The sequence below is a fragment of the Cryptomeria japonica genome, chromosome 1 (assembly GCF_030272615.1).
Source record: "Cryptomeria japonica chromosome 1, Sugi_1.0, whole genome shotgun sequence".
Lineage (NCBI taxonomy): Eukaryota > Viridiplantae > Streptophyta > Pinopsida > Cupressales > Cupressaceae > Cryptomeria > Cryptomeria japonica.
This window is the reverse complement of record NC_081405.1, coordinates 373,178,746-373,202,458: the sequence shown is the minus strand read 5'-3', so window position 1 is coordinate 373,202,458 and position 23,713 is coordinate 373,178,746. Positions and strand designations below refer to the sequence as shown.

Here is a 23,713-nt window from a genome sequence, read left to right as displayed (position 1 = left end):
AACCCATCAATTCATACTTTCACATAAAGAATAATAGGAGTAGTTGAGTAGGAATTCTAGGGTAAATTAGCAATAGTGTATATATAAATTTCAAGCACCAAGATCGAATAGCTTCTACAACAAAAATCTTGAACTCATCTGCTATATCTCCATTCTAGGAACTAATGCCATTTTGAGATAGGGGGAAGTCAGATCAAGACACTAAATCTGCTATAAAAAGCATTAGTTGAAGGAACAACTAGTGAGTAGGTATACCCGCCTAGGTCCTGCAAAGCCTAAAGTGAGAGAGTTAGTAACCAAATAGGTTCACTCTATAAGTTGGCCAGGTCAATTGGAGGGTTTGATCATAGGAGTTGGCATTTCCTTAGAACCTATCCAATCTGTTGATTTGAGACCCAACAAAACCCTAGCATAACTTCTAAAAACTAGCTATAAATGGTTCTTTTCATTTGAAACAGAATGCAAACCCTAAAATCACATGAAAGCTTATACTTTTAGCTTTCTATTTCCCTCCAAGCTATGCATGAAATTGATTTTCTTGATAATCACGTGGAAGGAGGCCTTTAGAAAACTTTTGTAAATAAATAAAGAATTTTATTTGTCTTTACATCTTTTGAATTAAAATGCCTTTTCAAGTGAATTATTTTCCCTCCAAACCTTGCATTGTGAAATCTCATCCTTTTAAATAAGCTCAACCTTATAGACACCTTCAAGGTATTTAATAAATCCTTTCTCTAAACTTTCCTAAATTCATGATAAGACATGAGGTATATAATAATTCTATTTTTTATCTCTTGAAGTCAAAAAATTGGTAACAAAGTCACGCCTTCAAACCTTAATTTTTAGATAGTTAAATGTCCATTTTACATTTCTAAAAAAATTGGAGGTGTTATGATATTCCACATGATGGCTACATGTTGACAAAGTTACCCCTCACAACTATTGGTCCCTCTCCCTAATAGGGTATTTGCATGAAAACCCAAGTCTAGCTATGTCAAACCCGAGTTTGACTCCTTCACACTCAAGTTAATCATTGGTCACATGTAGAACATGCATTTGAAGACTTGAATGACCTTCCCTCCAAAGTATTTTCTTTTGGAAAAAAAAATTTCTTTCATGAAGTCACATGAATGTGCTTCTTTTCTAAAGTTTTTACAATATAATCATAAGAATATAGCCCTTCTTTTCATTTATACCAAAAAATATTGTAAACAAACTTCTAAAAAGTTTAGCAGATAACCTGTACAAAAGATTCACTAATAAACCGGTTAAGATAAATGCAAACCAAATAGAAAACAAAGCATTCACCCACAAGAGAACAATCACCATAACCCAGGATATTTGACGTGGAAACCCAAATGGGAAAAACCACGATGAGCAGAAACTCACAAGTAACTATGTGCAAAATAGAAACCAAACCGGTTAAGGTCATACAATGTTCTTCACCAGAACAGATCCTGTTAAGAATATAGATCTCTGTTAGGAGACAAGTCCTGTTAAAGACTACCTTGTTAAAGGATTTTAGATCCACAGTTGTGAACCACCTTGTTAGAGGATTTACAAAGGCTTTGTTAGGCCTACCCGGTTAAGGGTTTCAGACTTGTCGAAAATGTGAGTAATCAACAAGTGAGTGATCTAGCTAATAGCACAGTCTACTTAATTAGATCCTTGATAGCTCATTGTTAATGCATTTTAGCATTACTTCAGTCTTCAATATCTTCACACTCTATATCTTCACACAGACCTAATATTCTCTACAAAGATCACACATAACCTCTTCTATCACATATTTCTCATACATATCTCTCTCATACAAACCCTAGACATGATGTCCTTATAAAGGAATATGATTTCATGTCGGTCCAACAGGATTAGACTACAAGTTCCTAGGTTCAATACATCTGGACACATTTGGTAACATGACACAAAATCACCGCCAAAGTGTCGGTGGATGATAAATCATCACACATTACAGGATATACCGGTTGGTAACTCATCATAGAGTAATACTGGTTAATACAATATATCGATTACCGGTTGACAAAAATGAAGACTAGTAGATCGAAGTGTTCCGATCAAAAGTTAACTACCGCTTGGGTCCTTCGTACCGCTTGTGATCCTTGAACCGCTTGGGGTCTCCATACCGCTTGAGCTCTTCAGTCAATCTGTGACCGGTAAACATCTTCTACAAAATACCGATAGTCTAAAGACTATACTTTCAATAATACACAATACCGGTTGGAACAATTACCGGTTGAGTCATAACTCATACATAAAGAAAGTGTGTGTCCATCATCAAGAAAGTGTGTGTCCATAAATGACAATCAAAACATCATCAAAATGCCAACAATCTCCCCCTTGGTATTGATGGCAACACTTAGGAAATTTTTGACATCTAAGTGTTTTTAACAACAAAAAATGCCATAGTCAAAATTACTCCCCCTAAGCATATACAATATCCCTTTTGCATAAATTACAATGAACACTACTCCCCAAAGTGGTAACATGAAAGTATACATGAAATGGTAACATTCACCAAAATTTTAATGTACACTACTCCCCCTTTGCCAACAATGACAAAGTAATGTAGAATAACCCTTGTTTCCTTATATATAAAAAGAGTAAATGTTCATGACAATAAGGAATGAAATTTATCAAAAACAGATTTAAAGTCCTGCATAAAAGTTTTCATGGCCAATGTCCATGACTCAAGTAATGAGGTAGAAACCTCACTTTCAGTCTGCATCTGGAATACCAGTTCTTCCATTGCATCAATGGTACTCATCTCTTTAGTTACTGTGATAGCTTCCAGGTTGAGAAAACATTTCTGAAGAATCTACAGTCTTGGCAATAAGACCAGTTGAAGCTCTTGCAAATCTCTGGTTCGGTTGCTGATCTCTGAGTCCATCTTGGTTGTCTGCTGCTGATAATGATGAACCATTTGCCCATATGTAGTGAATGAATCATATGGCATCTTGAAGTTGCTTATATATGCATGTAACTCCGATTGGAGTTTATCTTTTTGTTTAAGCACATCATCACAAAATAGGTGGGGTTGGCAGATTTTACTCAAAAGTATTTTGCCCTCATCCATAGCAACACTGATATCCTTCTGTTGTTTAAGTAGTTGTGTCCGGAGCTCATTCATTTTCTTGACTAAGGAAACATTGAGTGCCTTTTCATGGCTCTTCTTTGCAATGGCTTCAACAACATCTTCCAAGCATTGTACCTAGTCCTACACTACGGTACAAAGAATTTTAAGCTTGGACAGAGAGGAATCGGTACTGGGGAGGTTGGTACCAGGAATCAGACTGGTAAGGGTGTCAACCATAGTCTCTCCTATACAAGTTTGATGCTTTGAAGCAGCTCAGACTCATCTGCAGATTGAAGATCAATAGGACTAGTGGTATCAACCTGTTTGGCTTGACCACCGGTTGCCTTAGGAGTCTCTGCTTGTTTGGTCTTCTCTGCTTCCTTCTCTTCTTCTTCTCTTTTCTTTTCCTCTTCTTTCTTCTTTTGCTCCTCTTTCTCCTTCTTAATTTCTTCTTTCTTCTTGTCCTCTTCCTGCTTTTTCTTTTCTTCCTCCTTCCTTTCTTCTTCCTTCCTCTTATCTTCTTCTTTCTTCTTCTCCTCTTATTTCCTCTTCTCCTCTTCTTTCCTTTTCTCTTCCTCTTTTCTCTTGTTTTCTTCTTGCCTTGTTTTTTCCTCTTTCTCTTTGTCTTGTTTCTCTTTTTAAACTTTTTCCTTGTCTTGTTTCTCTTTCTTTGCTTTTTATTTATCATGTTTCTCTTTCTCTTTGTCAGGAGTGACATCCTCACTATCTAATGCATCCATATCAATAGGATCAATTTGTTCTGTCACTCTTTCCCCTTCACTGTCAAATGCTTCATCTGGTTCACCTAATGATAGGTTAGGTTCTTGTTCAGCCTTCTTATTGGCTTCAGATACTTGGTGTAACCTGACAACAGCTTTAGCATGTAAATGTGTGTCCTTTTCCACTTCAAAAGCTCTACCTTCTAGTAGTCTGAGTCTTATCCTTCTCATGAAGAAGAGGCCTTTGTTCTTATCCATTATCTCAAATAATTTTGAATTAGAAGCATCAAGAAAGTATTGTGCAAAAATTTTCTCCCTGATCTCTTGTTCTTTCTCAATGGCAATGTGCCATTTGTTATCTAAAGAATTGTACAAAGAATCTGTTGTAACCGATCTAATTTCTGACGGTGACCGATCATTAACACATAAATATTTGATGACTTCCTGCTCTACTTCTTCTTTCTCATTATCATTAAAATCATCAAAATACTCCTTTAAATCATCAAGCACTTTTCTCCTAATGTTCTTAATTGTCATCTGACAATGTGTCATTGGTTTATAAGAGGAAATATCTATATTTACCGGTGTTGAAGTTGCAGGAACATTACCGGTAGATTTTGCCTTCTTGCTTGATTGTTTTGTTTTTTTTGTTTGGAACTCCAATGCAGTGTCCTCTGATTCCGGTGAGCTAGTTTTGGTTTTCCGCTTCCTCTCAAATACCTTGGTTGGAACAACCTCAGGTTTCTTCTTAGCTGATGACCGCTTGGTCACTTTTGGACTAGCAGAGGTAACCGATGCAGATATTGATGGCATTGCTTTGCCCTTTTTCTGTTTTGGGTCTTCAACCAGTGTGACCCTCTCCAAGTAGGTACCGGTTCTCTTTTTCTTAGCATCCAGTGGTGAGGCAAGTAGGGTAGAGGCATACCCGATCAATAGGTCAGTCACCACTTTATAACCCATAGGTTCAATTGCTTCCCTTCTTGGTTCCACTGCTTCCATTATGCATTCATCTACCTTTATTGTGAGGCAGATGTCATCTTTATATTCCTTCACAATATCATTAGATATCCTCATTCTTTGGTTCATTTTCCGCTTGAATTCATTGAAATATTTGTTTAGAACCTCAGGATATCCAGTACCTACTACTTGTAGACTTCCCTTGATTTGCCTGGAAACCGATAGGTCAGCAGACCATTGCACATCACCTACTCCAGGGAAATAACCTTGAAAGTAGAAGAATAAACCGACCAGAAGTTGTCCAAACCTGAACCTTAGAGCATTGTCCTGTTTGATGGAATATAGGTTCAGTAGAAATTGCTTATGCAGACAGGTACATAGGTCAAATGTAGTGTCTTCCTTGATCATTCTCTGAGCGGCATTCACCGCAGCAGTAGGGACAGAATTCATTATGCTGGCATAGAATATTCGGTAACCAATCACCATGCAAGCATATTTCACCAGATCATCTTTGATGGTGTTGACGGTCATCGTCCGTTGGTCACTTACAGAACTGGTGAGCTTTGTCATCTTAGTTTTGGTGACCTTCCTTAGAGCTAGTACCTCTCCAATATTGCAGAAACCGGTGACGACATGAATTGCTTGCGGTGTTATGTTATGTGCCTGCTCGAGATACATCTTATCACCATGTACTCTGTTGAGGATGGTGTGGATATTTTCTTCAGTGAACTCTTCCAGAAAGTACACCGCATTGTGCAGTTTCATCTTCTCAAGGACACTGTACTCAGGTTTGATCTTCTTGTCATCCCCACAGAATAGACTTAGCTGGGAATGAATCACTAGGGATCCTAGGTCTCCCAATTTACAGTCAATATACCCTGAAATATCTTCCTCAACAATAACTCTGACGGGTATTTGAGATAGGGCATTATATTTTTCTTTCTTTCGAAGAAATTCAACTGAATCTACAAGTGCACTAGAACTAGAGTGTGATGCAGAAGCAATGATAAGAAAGAAATTCAAAAAATACCTTCGCAATCCGAAATTTAGGGTTTTCCAATGTCGCCCACAATACACCACTTCGATTGCTCGATTACCGCTTAGTGTTCTTCACTGATAGATTGAAAAAGATCTCTCAATTCCTCTGCAAGATTTTTGAATTCACTTTGAATCGCTAGATGAATCACTCTTTGTCGCTCTGCTCTTGAAAATTCTTCTCTCGAAAATAGATAAGTGAAAATGATGACGAAAATCCCTTTTAAACAAACTTTCACCTACCATAATAAATGCATCACTGTTAGGGAACAAACCCTAATTTTGCCTTTTACCGCTTCAAGTCTTCTGCCAACTGACAAGTAACATATACCGGTTAAGGTCTTTACCGATATAAACCGGGGGTTCAAAATATTTCACCAATATGTTCCCCCTAAGCTTTTCTGAAGCTCAGTTTGTCGGTTCAGAGACTTCCACACTAGGTGCAGAAATTGGTTCATCTTGTGACACTTCTTCTGGTTTCTTTTTTTAAGTTTTATTCATTTCCATTTGAACGGTTTCAACATCAATATTCCCTTCTAGAGTGATCAATATATCATCTGATAGGTTCTTTCTCAGTCTGCAAGTTTTGGCAGTGTGTCCCGGTTTGTTGCAATGATAGCATACCATTACAGGTGTTCTCCATGGTCCATTATTCATATTACCATTCTTCTCTCTGCATGTTGCAGCAGTGTGACCGCTACCATGACAGATCAAACAGGTTGCTCTCCAACCAGTTGTCGCTTGATAACCACCTGATCGATGGTCATAGGTATTGTACTAGTTGGGATTCCAATTCACAGAAGGTTCCAGGATAACTCCTTGAGTCCTTCGAGGGTATCTCCCAGTGTTGTGCAAAACAGACCTGTATTCAAATGCTCTATGCCCAAATTTGTTGCATGCATAACAGTTTCCATTGAATCTATTGGATCTAGGCTTATTGTTTAGAAAATAAGGAAAATTCTTGTAGGCCTTGCTTCTACACACATTAGCAGTATGTCCTTCTTTGAGACAATTAAAGCAAACAGGTTTAAATTTTTGCTTACCTTTATCCTTGGATGTTGGTTGCTTCTTTGATGCTTCAGCTTTTGATCCAGAGGTCTCACCTTCCTCATACCCAGAGAAACCAAGTCCAATGGTATTCTTTACTGGTTTTGCCTATTTTAGCTTTTGCTCTAGCTTAGCAGTACTCTGATTGAATTTGGCAAGTATCTCCTTTCACTCAAGAAGTTCCTTGGAAATAGCAGCATCGGATTCCATCAAGGTTGCATTCTCAGAAATAGCCATGTTTAGTTCACCTTGCATTTCTTCTTTTTCCACTTTACTCTATTGGAGATGAGTGGTAAGGGTACTGATTTCTTGCTTCAACTTGGAGATCTCATGATCTTTGTCTTTTACCAGATCTTCAGCTTTCCTTCTGTTCTCAAGCTCTTGACACATTCTGATAGTTAGTCCTTCCAACTCTTTTCTCAGATTGGCTTTAGATTCATTCAGTTTTTCAACTTCTTCAACTAGGGCATCCATGTTTGTTTCATCATAAGAGCTATTTTCAGTAAGCTCCATCAGTTTCTCAACATGCTCTTTTCTTTTGGCCAAAGAGGCTATATACTTGGCTTTGAGTTCATCATAGGCTCTCTCAGTCTGAGTGAGACGATGAGTAAGTTCCCTCACACTGTATTCCCCCATATCTCCTTCCAAGTGGTTAGACTTATAGAAAGGTTGGCTCTGATACCAATTGATGAATACTAAGAGAGGGGGGTGAATTAGTATACCAAAAAATACTGTAAACAAACTTCTAAACAGTTTAGCAAATAACTGGTACAGAAAATTCACTAATAAATCGGTTAAGATAAATGCAAACCAAATAGCAAACAAAGAATTCGCCCACAAGAGCACAATCACCATAACACAAGATATTTGACGTGGAAACCCAAATGGGAAAAACCACAGTGAGCAGAAACTCACAAGTAACTATCTGCAGAATAGAAACTACACCAGTTAAGATCAGACCGGTTAAGGTCATACAATGTTCTTCACCAGAACAGATCCTGTTAGGAATCTAGATCTTTGTTAGGAGATAAGTCCTGTTAAAGACTACCTTGTTAAAGGATTTCAAATCCACAGTTGTGAACCACCTTGTTAGAGGATTTACAAAGGCTTTGTTGGGCCTACCCGGTTAAGGGTTTCACACTTGTCGAAGATGTGAGTAATCAACAAGTGAGTGATCTAGCTAATAGCAAAGTCTACTTAATTAGATCCTTGATAGCTCATTGTTAATGCGTTTCAGCATTACTTCAGTCTTCAATATCTCCACACTCTATCTCTTCACACAGACCCAATCTTCTCTGCAAAGATCACACATAACCTCTTCTATCACACATTTCTCATACATATCTCTCTCATACAAACCCTAGACATGATGTCCTTATAAAGGAATATGATTTCATGTTGGTCCAATAGGATTAGACTACAAGTTCCTAGGTTCAATGCATCTGGACACATTTGGTAACATGACACAAAATCACCACCAAAGTGTCGGTGGATGATAACTCATCACACATTATAGAAATATCGGTTGGTAACTCATCACAAAGTAATACCGGTTAATACAATATATCGATTACCAGTTGACAAAAATGAAGACTAGTAGATTGAAGTGTTCCGATCAAAAGTTAACTACCGCTTGGGCCCTTTGTACTGCTTGGGGTCTCCATACCGCTTGAGCTCTTCAGTCAATTTGTGACTGGTAAACATCTTCTACAAAATACTGAGTCTAAAGACTATACTTTCAATAATACACAATACCTGTTGGAACAATTACCGGTTGAGTCATAACTCATACATAAAGAAAGTGTGTGTCCATCATCAAGAAAATGTGTGTCCATCAATGACAATCAAAAGATCATTAAAATGCCAACACCCTTAGGACCACATATTACTCCTTGCAACAACATTTGGTCTTATGTGGTCCTAATAGGTCCTAAGGGGTGCACATGTGTCACAAGGCGCCTTAAGTGGTCCTAAGGGGTCACGTAGAACACATCGTGACCCCTTAGGACCACATAAGACACCTTGCAACAATAGTTGGTCTTATGAGCTTGTTTCCATGTGTCGTAAGGGGCCTTAAGTGGTCCTAAGGGGTCACACATGTGTTCTAACACATGCATGACCCCTTAGGACCAGATAAGACACCTTGCGATAACATTTGGTCTTATGTGGTCCTAATAGGTCCTAAGGGGTGCACATGTGTCGCAAGGGGCCTTAAGTGGTCCTAAGGGGTCACGCATGTGTTAGAACACATGTGTGACCCCTTAGGACCGCATATGACCCCTTGCGACAACATTTGGTCTTATGTGGTCCTAATAGGTCCTAAGGGGTGCACATGTGTCGCAAGGGGCCTTAAGTGGTCCTAAGGGGTCACATATGTGTTAGAACACATGCGTGACCCCTTAGGACCACATAAGACACCTTGTGACAACATTTGGTCTTATGTGGTCCTAATAGGTCCTAAGGGGTGCACATGTGTCGCAAGGGGCCTTAAGTGGTCCTAAGGGGTCACGTGTGTGTTCTAACACATGCATGACCCCTTAGGACCACGTAAGACCCCTTGCAACACCATTTGATCTTATGTGGTCCTAATAGGTCCTAAGGGGTGCACATGTGTCGCAAGGGGTCGTAAGTGGTCCTAAGGGGTCACGCATGTGTTAGAACACACGCGTGACCCCTTAGGACCACATATGACCCCTTGTGACACCATTTGATCTTATGTGGTCCTAATAGGTCCTAAGGGGTGCACATGAGTCGCAAGGGGCCTTAAGTGGTCCTAAGGGGTCACACATGTGTTAGAAAACATGCGTGACCCCTTAGGACCACAAATGACCCCTTGCGACAACATTTGGTCTTATGTGGTCCTAATAGGTCCTAATGGGTGCACATGTGTCACAAGGGGCCTTAAGTGGTCTTGAGGGGTCACACATGTGTTCTAACACATACGTGACCCCTTAGGACCACATAAGACACCTTGCGACAACATTTGGTCTTATGTGGTCCTAATAGGTCCTAAAGGGTGCACATGTGTCGCAAGGGGCGTTATGTGGTCCTAAGGGGTCACGCATGTGTTCTAACACATGTGTGACCCCTTAGGACCACATATGACCCCTTGCGACACCATTTGGTCTTTTATGTTCCTAATAGGTCCTAAGGGGTGCACATGTGTCGCACGGGGCCTTAAGTAGTCCTAAGGGGTCACGCATGTGTTAGAAGGGGTCACGCATGTTAGAACACATGTGTGACCCCTTAGGACCACATATGACCCCTTGTGACACCATTTGGTCTTATGTGGTTCTAAGGGGTCCTAAAGGGTGCACATGTGTCGCAAGGGGCCTTAAGTGGTCCTAAGGGGTCACACATGTGTTAGACATGCGTGACCCCTTAGGACCACATATGACCCCTTGCGACACCATTTGGTCTTATGTGGTCCTAATAGGTCCTAAGGGGTGCACATGTGTCGCAAGGGGCCTTAAGTGGTCCTAAGGGGTCATGCATGTGTTCTAACACATGCATGACCCCTTAGGACTACATATGACCCCTTGCGACAACATTTGGTATTTTGTGGTCCTAATAGGTACTAAGGGGTGCACATGTGTCGCAAGCGACCTTAAATGGTCCTAAGGGGACACGCATGTGTTAGAACACATGCGTGACCCCTTAGGACCACATATGACCCCTTGCAACAACATTTGGTCTTATGTGGTCCTAATAGGTCCTAAGGGGTGCACATGTGTCGCGAGGGGCCTTAAGTGGTCCTAAGGGGTCACGCATGTGTTAGAACACATTCGTGACCCCTTAGGACCACATAAGACACCTTGTGACAACATTTGGTCTTATGTGGTCCTAATAGGTCCTAAGGGGTGCACATGTGTTGCAAGGAGCCGTAAGTGGTCCTAAGGGGTCATGCATGTGTTAGAACACATGTGTGACCCCATAGGACCACATATGACCCCTTGCGACACCATTTGGTCTTATTTGGTCCTAATATGTCCTAAGGGGTGCACATGTGTCGCAAGGGGCCTTAAGTGGTCCTAAGGGGTCGTGCATGTGTTCTAGCACATGTGTGACCCCTTAGGACCACATATGACCCCTTGCGACACCATTTGGTCTTCTATAGTCCTAATAGGTCCTAAGGGGTGCACATGTGTCGCAACAGGCTTTAAGTGGTCCTAAGGCTTCATGCATGTGTTCTTACACATGCCTGACCCCTTAGGACCACATATGACCCCTTGCGACACCATTTGGTCTTATGTAGTCATAATAGGTCCTAAGGGGTGTACATGTGTAGCAAGGGGCCTTTAGTGGTCCTAAGGGGTGATATAAAATAATTATATACTCCTTAGGATGTATACATACGCATACATAGATACATACACCTCAGGACATGCTATCGGGGGTCATGTGTGGTCCTGAGGTGTGTGACCCCTTAGGACCACACACAACCCCTCATAGCATGTCCTAAGGTGTATGTATATCCTAAGGAGTATATAATTATTTTATGTGTATTTATGTATGTATGCACGTTTGAATTTATGTATGTGTATGTACATGTATGTGTGTATGTATGTATGTAGACATAGATATGTATGTGTATGTATTTTTTTGTATGTGTATGTCCTAAGGTGTACATATAATTATTTTATATCTTTGTATGTATGTATGTATGTATGTAGGTAGATATGTATGTTTGTGTATGTTTGTATGTAGGTTTGTATGTATGTGTATGTAGGTGTATGTATGTATGTAGGTTTGTATGTATGTAGGTAGGTATGTATGTTTGTGTATGTTTGTATGTAGGTTTGTATGTATGTGTATGTAGGTGTATGTATGTATGTAGGTTTGTATGTATGTATGTGTATGTTTGTGTATGTATTTACATATGTATGTGTGTATTTATTTTCTAATATTCTAAACTAATATGATAGTATATATACAAAAAATATATATATATTTTTTAAAAACTTAAAAAAAACTAATTTTCTATTAAAAACTATTTTAAAAAAAACAATATAAATTAATATGTTAAAATAAATACATTTAAAATAAATAAATAAAAAGGTACTTACCACCGAAACCCTTCCGACCGGATCTCCGAGACTTTTTGCGCCTCCTGCTTAATTCAAGCCGCTCAATGCAAAATGAGTGGCTTGGGCGAATCTCGGCACTTATATAGGGCAAGGGGTTTCCGGCCGAAAATCCCTTGCCACGAGAGCGCAACGTGGCTGCCGAATGGGGCCAAATCGGTATGGCCGGAACACTTCCGGCCGGAATAGGCATTGTTAGCCTAAAGTGCGACACAGATCCGTACGATCACCCAGAGATGAAATTCAAATAATTAGAAACAAAAGAATTAAGTTACCGATTTCAAATCCCATGATGAAGTGGATTTTCTACAAGGTCTTGAGATGTGGTTGCTTGAATACTCCTTTATAAATCCTACAACATATACAATTCATAGTTGATTGCTTAATTTGCATAGCATAATACAACAATTTATAGATTTTTGGTAGAGAGGATTGATGATCAAGATTTAGGGATGAGATCTATGATGGAAAATCTATGAGAGTACTTTCTCGAGATCAAGGAGAAAATAGAAGGATTGGATTCGATTTATTTAGATGAATGGCTAAGATTGTGTTACTAAAAATAGTAATTTATTTCAACCACAAATGTCATATTTAAAATTTGCAAGGGAAAGGCATTTACTTTTGGATGGTGGAAAGAATATAAGAAAATCAAATAACAAAATGTTATTTAATTCAATTATCCATGTGAGGTGGAAATTGAGGTAATTAAATATATATATAATTTTTTTAATTTTTTTTAGATTGCAGAAATCGGGTATAGCACCCCCTATAAATTGCAGTGTGTAGGGTAAACTTTTTAACGTGACCGGTGACGTTGGCATGACAAGTCCTTCGATACCACATGGGTTGGGGGATACTAGACCTCATGACCTCGTGCTTTACCACTGGAAGCTCTCGCTAATTAAGCTACCCCCCCAACCCAAATAGATGTGACATAGGTTAGAATTACTAAATAATATTTTTTTTAATTAATTGGTGATGAAATGTTAGTATGCAATAATATTAAAATAATTTTGTGTCTACATTTGTCCCCTCTTTGAGATGGTGTCATGACTAGTAGAAGCAATTCAAAAATAATGTATAGACATTTGGTGTTTTAGAATTGGTAGTATGATGTCCCAATCATTTAGAGGAAATAAATTTAAGAAATGGGTGAGTGATGGGATTAAGGGATAATGGATAGCAATGAGGAATATGATGTTAAATAGAGAAGAAGAGGGGATGTAGGGTATTGTTTTCAAGGACAACATTTCATAGGAATGATATGTCATACTCTTTTGTATTGCTTATGCTTATGTTGGAGTGCTCATTATAAATGATGGGGATTATCAAGGGATTGCTAAAACACGATTCAAGATTTGTTCTAATTCCTTATCAACATCAAAGCGAGGATGGTGATAGGCATGATAGGATGATATGATAGTGTGATATGAATGGGATGAGAGGATGGTGTGGTAAGAATGGTTGGTTACTTATTCTGAAGGGTAAATGAGATGAATGGATGGAAGAAGCCTACCCCAAGGGTGCACATGGCTAGTAGATTTACAAATGATGCTCATAAATGTGTTTTCATCATGGTACTTGCTCAAGGTGTTATACAAATGGTTTTCACTATTGAACACATTTTTCTTTTTCTTTTTTATATTTTTAATCTTGTTGATCTTTAGATTTTTTTATGTTTGGATTCAAGTGTCTACTCTCATGGTAAGCTAGTAATATCCAATTTTGTGCAGCTACTTCAAGTGTATCATGTTGCAAGTGCTACCCTTGATTATTAATCGATGAATGGGGTTATGAATGCATGTGAAAATGTAATGGGACAAATAGGAAGTAGAACCATTGAGTTCACACATTGTGCTAAGTTTGGAGATTGGCTCTTGTGTTGGATGTGATAGTGGTTTTTGGATTTTTGTGTTTAGGGACTTGTAGGCTCAATGTATTTCATGTTTTGGAATGCTTGGATATAGGGACATTGGATTTTGGATTGAATCTAGATTTGGAACCCAAACATATTTATATTTCAACTTAAATTTTTTCTTCCATAAATATGGATTGTTTAGATTTGGGAGTGGTGGATTTGGGGGTCCAAGACAATTTGCTAGTCATGAGATCTTTCGAAATGTGAACCATCGACTTTAGGCTTTAGATTCATGGATTTGTGTGCTAAGGCTCTTAGATCCGGAGATTGGATTTTAGAGCCCATATAGATTTTGGATTTAGAGGTTTTGAGATACTAGGATTTCAAATATTAAGATTCTAGATTTTTAGAGTTGGAGGGGTGGCATTAGGCATACGAGAATCCATGTAGCTTTTTGGACTTTGTAGCCTTTGAAATATGTGGGATTCCCACTTTTGGGGTACATGGATTTTATATATTTGGACGTGTTCCTTGGGATATAGTGACGCATCCAAGTCTATTTAAAAGCCCATTTTATGATCCCTTAGGGAGGTACAAGTTGGAAGTCCCTTGTAGGGGTTGATAGATTCATCATTAAGAAGGTGTTGAATGGTGTGTGATTTTGTTGATTTAGGGTGATGGATTGAGGGGGCAGATGGTTAAGGTTGTTGTTGGGAATGATAGGGTTGACTAAAGGATTAGTGATGGGGTCATTGAAAGGATTGGCACCGGGGTCAATGAATATGTCAATGGAAGCAAGTCCTTCGAGAGATGGTATGAGAGACCCATTTTGATGTAAATACCAAGCAAGTGTGTAAATGATAGAAAATGTAATTTTTAATGCCATTATTGTTACTTTTAGTACATATCAAATTAAAATGTTTAAGTACCAAAATATGATGAATTGTTTGACGCTTTGTTTTAACACACGGCTTTCAGAACCAGTCTCTAACTTTCTTTTGGAAGAGCATATTGATCAAAGTTATTTGAACGCTGGCTAAGGAGGAAGACTGCCAAACTGAGAATGGAAAATAGAAGACATTGAACAGCAATGTTGCATATGTCGGAGCTCTAAAATGTATGCTAGGGGCATTCCGAGAATCGAACTCGGGACCTCTCGCACCCAAAGCGAGAATCATACCACTAGACCAAATGCCCTTCGTGAAAGTCAATTGAAGGATTTAGTTTTAATAGTATTAATTTTTTGTTTTTGGTTTTTTCCTGCTTAAAGGATGACTGTTTTGAGCTATATTTTTCCAGAACCAGAAGCCTTATTATTGTTTTGAACTTGTAATATTTTACAATTCAGCCAACCGAAACAGATTTAAAAGAAAGGTCCGAAGTATATTTTACAATTCGGCAGGCTAAAACTTTGACTAAGAAAAAGGTCCCACCGAGATTTGAACTCGGGTTACTGGATTCAGAGTCCAATGTCCTCACCACTAGACCATGGGACCGCTGGTTAACATGATTTTTTCTAAAAGAATAAGGTCTTCGAAATTTTGTTTAATGACTTTATTTTCTAATTTCTTCTTACCCTAATTGCAAATTTTTTGCGAGGCAAGTTCACCACAATTCCACCATAATGATTAATTATTGCTGTCCACGATTAAGGTACCTCAATTACTTTGCCGTTGTGACACCCAAATTTTATTTTTTTGCAAGGAGTTTGTTTTCTCCGATCACATTTATTCATAGAGCAAATACGCTTTGATTTGTCCTTATCACTTGTAAACTATACACGTCTCTATTTCCTTTCCTTTTTTTGAGTCTTAGAGTGAAATAGTTTCATTCGATACCTAATAGTTGTGTTTTTTTTTTCAAATATTTGACTCAAAACATATTTTTGTTTGAACAACTTATTATTACCCAAACAAGGTGCAGTGGATCAAGGGATAATAATATGCATTTGGGTTTCATTTTCACTAGATCATGAATGATAGGAAGTAAACAATCAATTACTGAGTTTTGATGGATATGATACATGGAGTGATAAATAATCATCAATTTGGTCATCAATATGTGATGAAGATTGTTATTGATGTGCTTTCAATTCAATGCTTGAAGATGAATTTGAAGACTTTTCCTTTCATGACTGCTAAGATTGGAAATTGTGAACAAATCTCTTCAAGAAGTTGATCTTTCTAAAGAAACATCCTCTCTTGGCTTACTTGTAGGAGTTGAAAGATCTTGAAGAGCTTTCACTTGGGTAATGATCAAATTTTGTACCTTCCTTTTAGACAATGTGTCTCAAAAATTTGCCTTAGCAACCCCAAAACTATCTTCTTCTTGATGTTTGAAATGCCATGTCTCCTACATCTTTCAAATACTTGTATCATGGTTATCCTCTCTCTTTTTTGAGAAGAAAGTTGAGCTATACAAATATACCTTAATGACTTTGTTTCTCAACCTAAGAAAACTAGCTCTCACAATGATCAATCCAAAGGCATCCCTAGTATAAGCAAACATTTCCTAGGGCAGTGTATAGGTAGTCTTCAAATGATCTTTTGTTACATTGGTCTAGTTGTTTCTCCATCAAAGAGTTACAACATCTTTGATCTAGTGAATGATCTAATACATCTTTGGAAGAGGATAATTGTAGTGTCCACCCTTGACTTGACTTGTTTTGACTAGAGTTGACTTTTAATTCATGCATGATAGACATTATTGGGCATAGGCTATTTCAGATGATTTATATGATGTTGATACTATCATTATTGATCGTGTGATTTATTAGACACTATATACTTATTATGTGATTGATTATCAAAAGATTATATTGATCATGTGATTTGATGAGCATAAGTGTTGATGGATTTTGCATGCCTTACTATAATCATGAATTATACTAATCATGCACTTGATGATGTTTTTATATACTAACCATATCTAATGATTATCTATGATGAGTTGATCTTATGGTGTGTTTGATTGTTGTATGACTGTCTTCGGGATAGAGACAATGCCACATCGCTCATTGCGAGCGGGATGTGTCGTTGCGATTCTCTAACCCTTGTCTATTATAATATATATGCATATGTCATATCGTTGCTTTATGGATGCAGGATTTGCAGGTACCAGACATCGACTCCACCTAGCTCCACAGGTCTGAGCGTGTCTTTAAATCCCAATGGCATGTGGTTCGGAGTTGGCACAAGTTCCCCTCACATACTCTAGGTCTAAGTTGTGCACTGTGAGTTGTCAACGTCTTGGCACAAGTCGCCATGTCAGTCAGTAAGCTTGATTTCTTTTGCATTGTGAGTATGTTAGTATTAGTTGGTTAGATCTATTATGTTGAGACTGATTGATTATTGATGCAAGATTAAATAGTTAATAATGTCTTTTTTTTAGTTATTTTGATTAATAGCGATTTGATTATTTGATTATCTAATGTTTAATTTAATTTATCGGATTCTTGCCTTTTTGGGTATTTAATTATTTGATATTTAATATTTATTTATTTTAATGATGATATAATATTTATTTAATATTTATTGTTTAGCTTATGTTGTGGTTTAATATTTATTTGTGATTTGACCCTTTTATTGGTATTTAACTGTTTATTTACTTATTTATTTAATCGTCCATGGTTTAATATTTATTTGGTATTTAATGTTTATCTGGTTCTTTAATTCATTTGTGAGCCTTTGGTTTATTTAATTTAATTTCCTCTTTTGATTTATTTAATTGTGACTCATGTTTTATTTATTAGTTTGACTTTTATATTAAGTGGGTTGTATAAATACACTTTAAAATGAAATAATAAAATATTCCCACCTAATTGAAAAAACATGATTTATATTTATCTTACCTACCCTCTTCTCTTATTGGTTGAATTTGAAAAGAGAGGTAAAATTATATTATATGGTGGGGTTGGTAAAATATATTATAGAATCGAATATTTTGATTGGTTGTTGTGGATGCTAGGGTTTTTGGTTATTGTTTGACTTTTTATTTTCGTTTTCTTGAAGTTTTTGGGGTTGGCGATTCTCTGAAAATCTCTCCAGCAAGTTTTCTGTCTTGGTTTTGGATTTCTTCACTCTTGGTTTTGGCGGGAGCTTGGTTGGATTTTGGTTTGGCTTTGTGGGAGCTCTTCTTCAGCTTCATTCCATTACTTCAGGTTGCAGGTTGGAGCTTGAGCCTATGTATTTTAATTTTAATGGTCTCTATGTGTATGCATCGTGTCTGCGAGTGTATTGGGCTTAGGTTGAAAGAAATATGTATTGCATATTCTATAGTCTTAATATAGTTTTGAAAATAAATATTTGGGGAGGAAACTTTATATTATTTGGGTTTCGTATAGTTGCTGGAAAATATGTATTTGGTATTTCTTGTGTATGTCATTCCTGGTTCTTTGAAAACTCTTGTGAAGACATTTGATTTAATCTTGGTTTTTAGTCTGAGTTGATTTATTTCGTTTATACCTATGTATTCCTTGTTTATGTGCATCTCTTTTCATGTATTTTTCAAGCCATTTGATGAAGTCTAGATTTTAGTATTTTACTCGAAAGTTTTCTGAGTATTTCCATCAAAATTATGCATATGTGCCATTTTAACATATGCGGGAACCTGTCAAACATATGTGCGAACCTGTTGAACATATGTGCAAACCTGTTGAACATATGTGCGAACCTGTTGACAAATGCGCTAACCTGTTGAACAGAAGAGCTAACTTGTTGAACAAAAGAGCTAACCTGTTGAACAAAAGCGCAAACCTGTTGGGAAAATGTGCGAATCTATCTGATTTATGTGTTTTTCATAGTTTTTCTTATTTTAATTAATTTTACCGAATTGATTTTTGTACCAAAGGCTTTATTTGAGGTCTATTAATATTTTCCAAATTCAGCTTTTATCAGTTTTGATGTATTTTGATGGTTTTATGTATATTTACTTCTCTACACCATCTTGGATACTTTAGACTCTCTTCCATGTGGATAGGCCATGGATGATTGAGATGATTACTATGTTGTTTTGGACCAGCAAGTGAGTAGGCCTTGTTGTGATGATATCTTTTATTTGATGGCTTGATATGTCTTTGTTTATTGCTAGCCAAGAGGCTCATTTTGCTATATTGATGTTGTTGTAGCCTTGCATATATTGTAAGAGTATGTGTGGAAGTTTTTGGCTGCATTGAGTATTATTTTCATGTATTTATGCTAGTAGAGCCTCTTGTGATTTATTGTTGGGTAATGTTAGGAGGAGTGGGCTTCCTTGTGATGATCGGGGTCACGAGAGATAGACTTGCATGAGGTTCCTTGTAAGGATGCATGAAGTCTAGACCACCATAACACATTGGCATTTTCCATGATTTGTAAACAAGTGATAACATTGATAATGAGTTAATTGGGATGGGTAATTAGAACTCATTTAAACAATATAATGAATAGTTTTGAGCTTCATGGCTTAGTCCTTGGGAGGATGTTTTAGGATAAGCATGAGAAGGTCATGAAGACGGTAAGCTAATCTCCCTTGGTCTCTCATAGGTTGAGATGGCTCCACATGTCCATCAGGCTAGTGCCTTGTGTTGTTATGTTATTATGTTATGAGGATGGAATGTGATGACACTCCACTTCTACATGTGTTTCCCCTTTATGATTTATGATTATACTTATTGGATGCATTTATGTCTTGATGAGTTTTATGCCTCTGGGAGTTCATTCTTGTGGTTTTGTGTGAGTTCTTGCTTGAGAGTCCTTGTGTGGTTAGCCTCCTTGGTTATAGGTGTCAGCTTAGGTGTAGAGCGTGTGTTGGGACCTTGTGGCATCTCCTAGCACGGGGGGTGGTTCCTTTTGTTTCACATGGTCGGGTGGTTGGTACTTTTAAACCATTGGGATGTTCCTATCTTTGGATTCTTCTTGCATGGTGAGGATGCTTCTTCAGATAGTTCATGGATAATAAGTGCAACAAGAATGTAAATGATGATGTAATTTATGTAATGAAATTATTATGTAATGGTTGTAAAAGAAATCATGCTTATGAGAAATGCTTATGTTGTTCTAGTTATAGTGATAGCTTTTGGTTATGGTATATGATTGTAATGATGAACCTTGAGTTGTATTGTAACGCATTTATATTAAATGAAATGGATGCATGAGATGTGGATAAGTATTGTGGTTCGGAATTAAATGATGCATTTTGTATTCTTGATGAGCAATGTTAAAAGGAAATGGTGTAAATGTCATGATAATGGTAATAGCCTAGAAATGATGGCTTTAACTAATTGTTTAAGTAGAAGAAATGCTAAGCCTTGGTAGGATGTATGAGTATGAGTAATATTGGAAGATATCTTAGGACATGTTTATGTTTGGTGATTAAAGGATTTGAAATTATAGTATCATACTTTGTAGTCAATGATCTAATGGTGGGATTGAAATCTTATAATGCTTGGGATGTAGTTGAATGTTCCTTATGAAAATATTGTATGGATGTTCTTAATGAATGAATTACTAATCTTATTAATGGAAATTACTAGTAAGTGTATTGGTAGACGGTAAAATGAATGCTTGTCTTTTAGGAAAGGATTAGAATGTATCATGTGTTATGGTTTAAGATTATATCTCCATTTGATGGATGCTATTAGTTGTTATGGAATTAGGATATTGTATCTTAGTTTGTGTTGAGATGAATTCGTGTAGTTACTTAATTTGTAATAATATGTGTAGTCACACAAATCTGTCCATTTTAATTAAATGAATATTTCGTATTTATTTGATTAAAAATCCACTAGCCATCAATTAATTAAATTAATATTTAATTAATTTATCCCCAAACATTCTTCTATTAATTAAATAAATTATTCAATTTATTTTAATTAATTCATTAAACCAAATACAAATCAATTAAATAAATAAAATCAATTTATTTAATTAAAATCCCCCTATTCCTCTTTTAAATAAATTAAATAAAACATTTATTTAAATCATTATCCCCACCCCACTTGCATTTTCCTACAAATGCAACTTGCACACATTTTTTGAAATAAATGAATTTTTATTTTAAATAAAATCCTATTTTCCCTCACCCACCAAATCCACTTGCAAACCTAATCCCCTTCTAGATTCTTCTAACCCCTTCCTAATTAGCCTAATCCATCCCCTAATTATTGTCACATTCCTAAGCAAAATGGAGTCACTTCTCAAAGACTCCAAAGTCTTTGAAAAGCATTTAATGCTTTGTGTGTTCAACAAATTAACCCCCAAAGTCTTCCAAGACCACTAATGGCTCTTACATAACCATTTATGGTTATTTCAATCTTGTCTCCCCAAACATTTATTGTTTTGACCATATTCATCCATTTCACATTTGCACAAGAGTTTATCTATTGGATAAAAGCTTTATTCTTTGAATAAAGAGTTTATTCATTCAACCAACCTTGACTCAAAATCCCAAAGTCATGTCAGGCATTTAATGCTTATTCCCTCTCCTCTCAACCTATCTCACATTGACACTTGTCATCCTGGGATTGGGTTGAAAGCCCTCACATGGATTTGAAATCATTCAATCCTGACCCTTGTTGAGATTACTCAATCTCAACCATCCATTGCTCCATTTTTCCTATAAATAGAGCCCATTCCTTCATAAGCCAGATCCTGAAAACTTGTATGCATCTAAGCTATAGACATTTTAGAGAGCCTTTTTAGCATAAACAATCTAATCTTTTGTCTTTTGGTTAAAATATATCATTTCAGCATTAGCATTAGCTTTTTATTTCACATTTAGAGCTATATTACAATCTCAATCCTCCATAAGCATCCATAGTGCAAAAAGCTGCTGAGAGCTACACTATTTTGGAACTTGGAGAGGAGAGGAACAAGGGAGAAGGAGCTAATCTCATGCTAAGAGATAGTTGGAGATGTCTCATTATCTTTACTTCTTTAGTTAGATTCATTAGCATGTTTTTAGTGTCTCTCTTGGAATGCCTTCATATGTTTTAGTTTTTGATTGACTAACGCTAATGCTTTGTGTGTTTTGTGTTGTTTGATCTTAAACTAACTATTTGTGCCATTTAGGAGGGCATCATTTGGTGAACCCGACGTGAATCGAACACGCAACCTTCTGATTCTTATTTTTGAAAATTAACAATTTTGCTTGTTGAAACTGCCACACAGGTCGCGCTTCGGCGCTTTTGAACACGTTCTAGCGCTATTGCAACATTTTCTTTTAGCGCTATTGTCAATATAATAGCGCTAATGAAAAAGTTTTAGCGCTACTGATTCCTTTCTAGCGCTTTTGTCACAGTTCTAGCACTATTGAAACCGTTATAGCGCTTTTGACTTTTCGGATTTTCCTATTTTTTAGCGCTACTGTGTAAAATAGCACTTCTGCGACCGCAGACTAGCGCTATTGTATCAATTAGCGCTTTTGTATAAAAAGCAGAATAGCGCTATTGTGACAGAGGGTTGTCCAATTCGCTTTGTAACCCAAAATCAGCATTTAGGCTTGTGTAAGCCCACACTAACATTTGACCATTGACCAGGTGCAGGTTCTAATCTTTTTGTGTGCAGGAGAAGGAGTTAGTAGATGCCATAAAATCTTTCTTTTTACTTTCTTTAAAAAGTTGGTTAAAAAGAATTCATTTTCCCTTCTTGCACAAGTTAAAATCAACCTCACATCTTACTTTGGAGTGCATAAAATGAACCTAAAACTTGTTTGTGGTGCTTAAAAAGAACATTCATCTTTCTTTTATTGCAAAGTAAAAAGAACAACAACTTCAAATTTTGCTTTCATTGCAAGTTAGGGATACATTTTGTTTTGGTGCTTAAAATCAACAAAACAAATTTTCTTTCTTGCATCATACTTAAAAATTTACAATCCACACTTCAAAATTTTGGTGCAAATAAAATTCACAATCAACTTGTCTCAATTTTGCAAGCAATTTTACTTCAAGCAAAACGTGTTTTTTGTTAAGTTGACCAGGATTTTCGAATTCTAGATTACAAAACACATTGCCTTTGAAGTTAAAAAGAACACCATGGCTGTTGGAGCAACATCTCCAAATAGTTAGATCACATTTGCAAAATGTTGGATTAAAAAGAACAAGTGAATTTGGTGTTTGGCACGCTTGTGCACAAAAAGTCAGTCGAGTGGTCCTACCTCTAACACACACTATCCTCTCCCTTGGCTTTCGTGGTCCTAGGTGCAAGAGAAAAGTGTTAGTAACGCTCACATTTTATTTTTTTAAGAGAGGCCTGCCAAGGGATCGATACTCTTGGGGACGACCTCGAGCGGTAAATCCTTCGAGCCGCTATAGAAATCAGGTAAGAGCGAAAGCTGTAGCCTTGGGTATAGCTGTTCCTACAGTGTAACTAGCCGAAAGGACAAATGGGCCCCACCACCAGTTACAAGGCTCTTAAGTGAGTCACTGCAGAATGAACTTATGTCCAAAGCCATCGAACATGACTAAACACCTTTAAGTAGTAGCCCACTTGTTCTATTGATTGAGGATATTTGAGGTATAATTTAGTGCAAGAGCATAGATGGTTTTGCTCCCAAGATACTCACCATACATATTTCCTTAAGTAGAAACATAGCTTTTTGAAAGGTCACTTGTGGCTTGATAAAAGTGGTGACTCCCCCATCATAGGGATCATCTATTTGTTATACTCGCGCAAGACTTAGTATATCACATCCTTACCTGCCACGGCGGGATTCATAAGGTATGTAGTACCAAAGTCGAAGAAATATCAAGATGTGGGCTAAATTTATCACAACTGGCCATTTGACCTTAGGGATAAAAAGTGTTTGAAGTGTGTTCATTTTACAGACCTAGTGCGAATTGAGCCGACTTCAGGCTTTGGAACTACACCTTAAAATACATCTAAAGGAAGGGTCAGAAACAAGTCCAAGGATTGGGTTGATCTAGACCCATACTCATTTG

The 23,713-nt window shown here is 37.1% G+C and overlaps 2 non-coding genes across 2 annotated transcripts; both read right to left on the bottom strand.

Moving 5' to 3' along the window:
• Positions 1–14,922: 14,922 nt before the first annotated feature.
• TRNAP-UGG (transfer RNA proline (anticodon UGG)) lies at positions 14,923–14,994 on the bottom strand. Its single transcript has one exon. It is a non-coding gene; the product is annotated as a tRNA-Pro (tRNA).
• Positions 14,995–15,221: 227 nt separating this feature from the next.
• On the bottom strand, positions 15,222–15,293 carry TRNAQ-CUG (transfer RNA glutamine (anticodon CUG)). Its single transcript has one exon. It is a non-coding gene; the product is annotated as a tRNA-Gln (tRNA).
• Between the last annotated feature and the right edge of the window lie 8,420 nt (positions 15,294–23,713).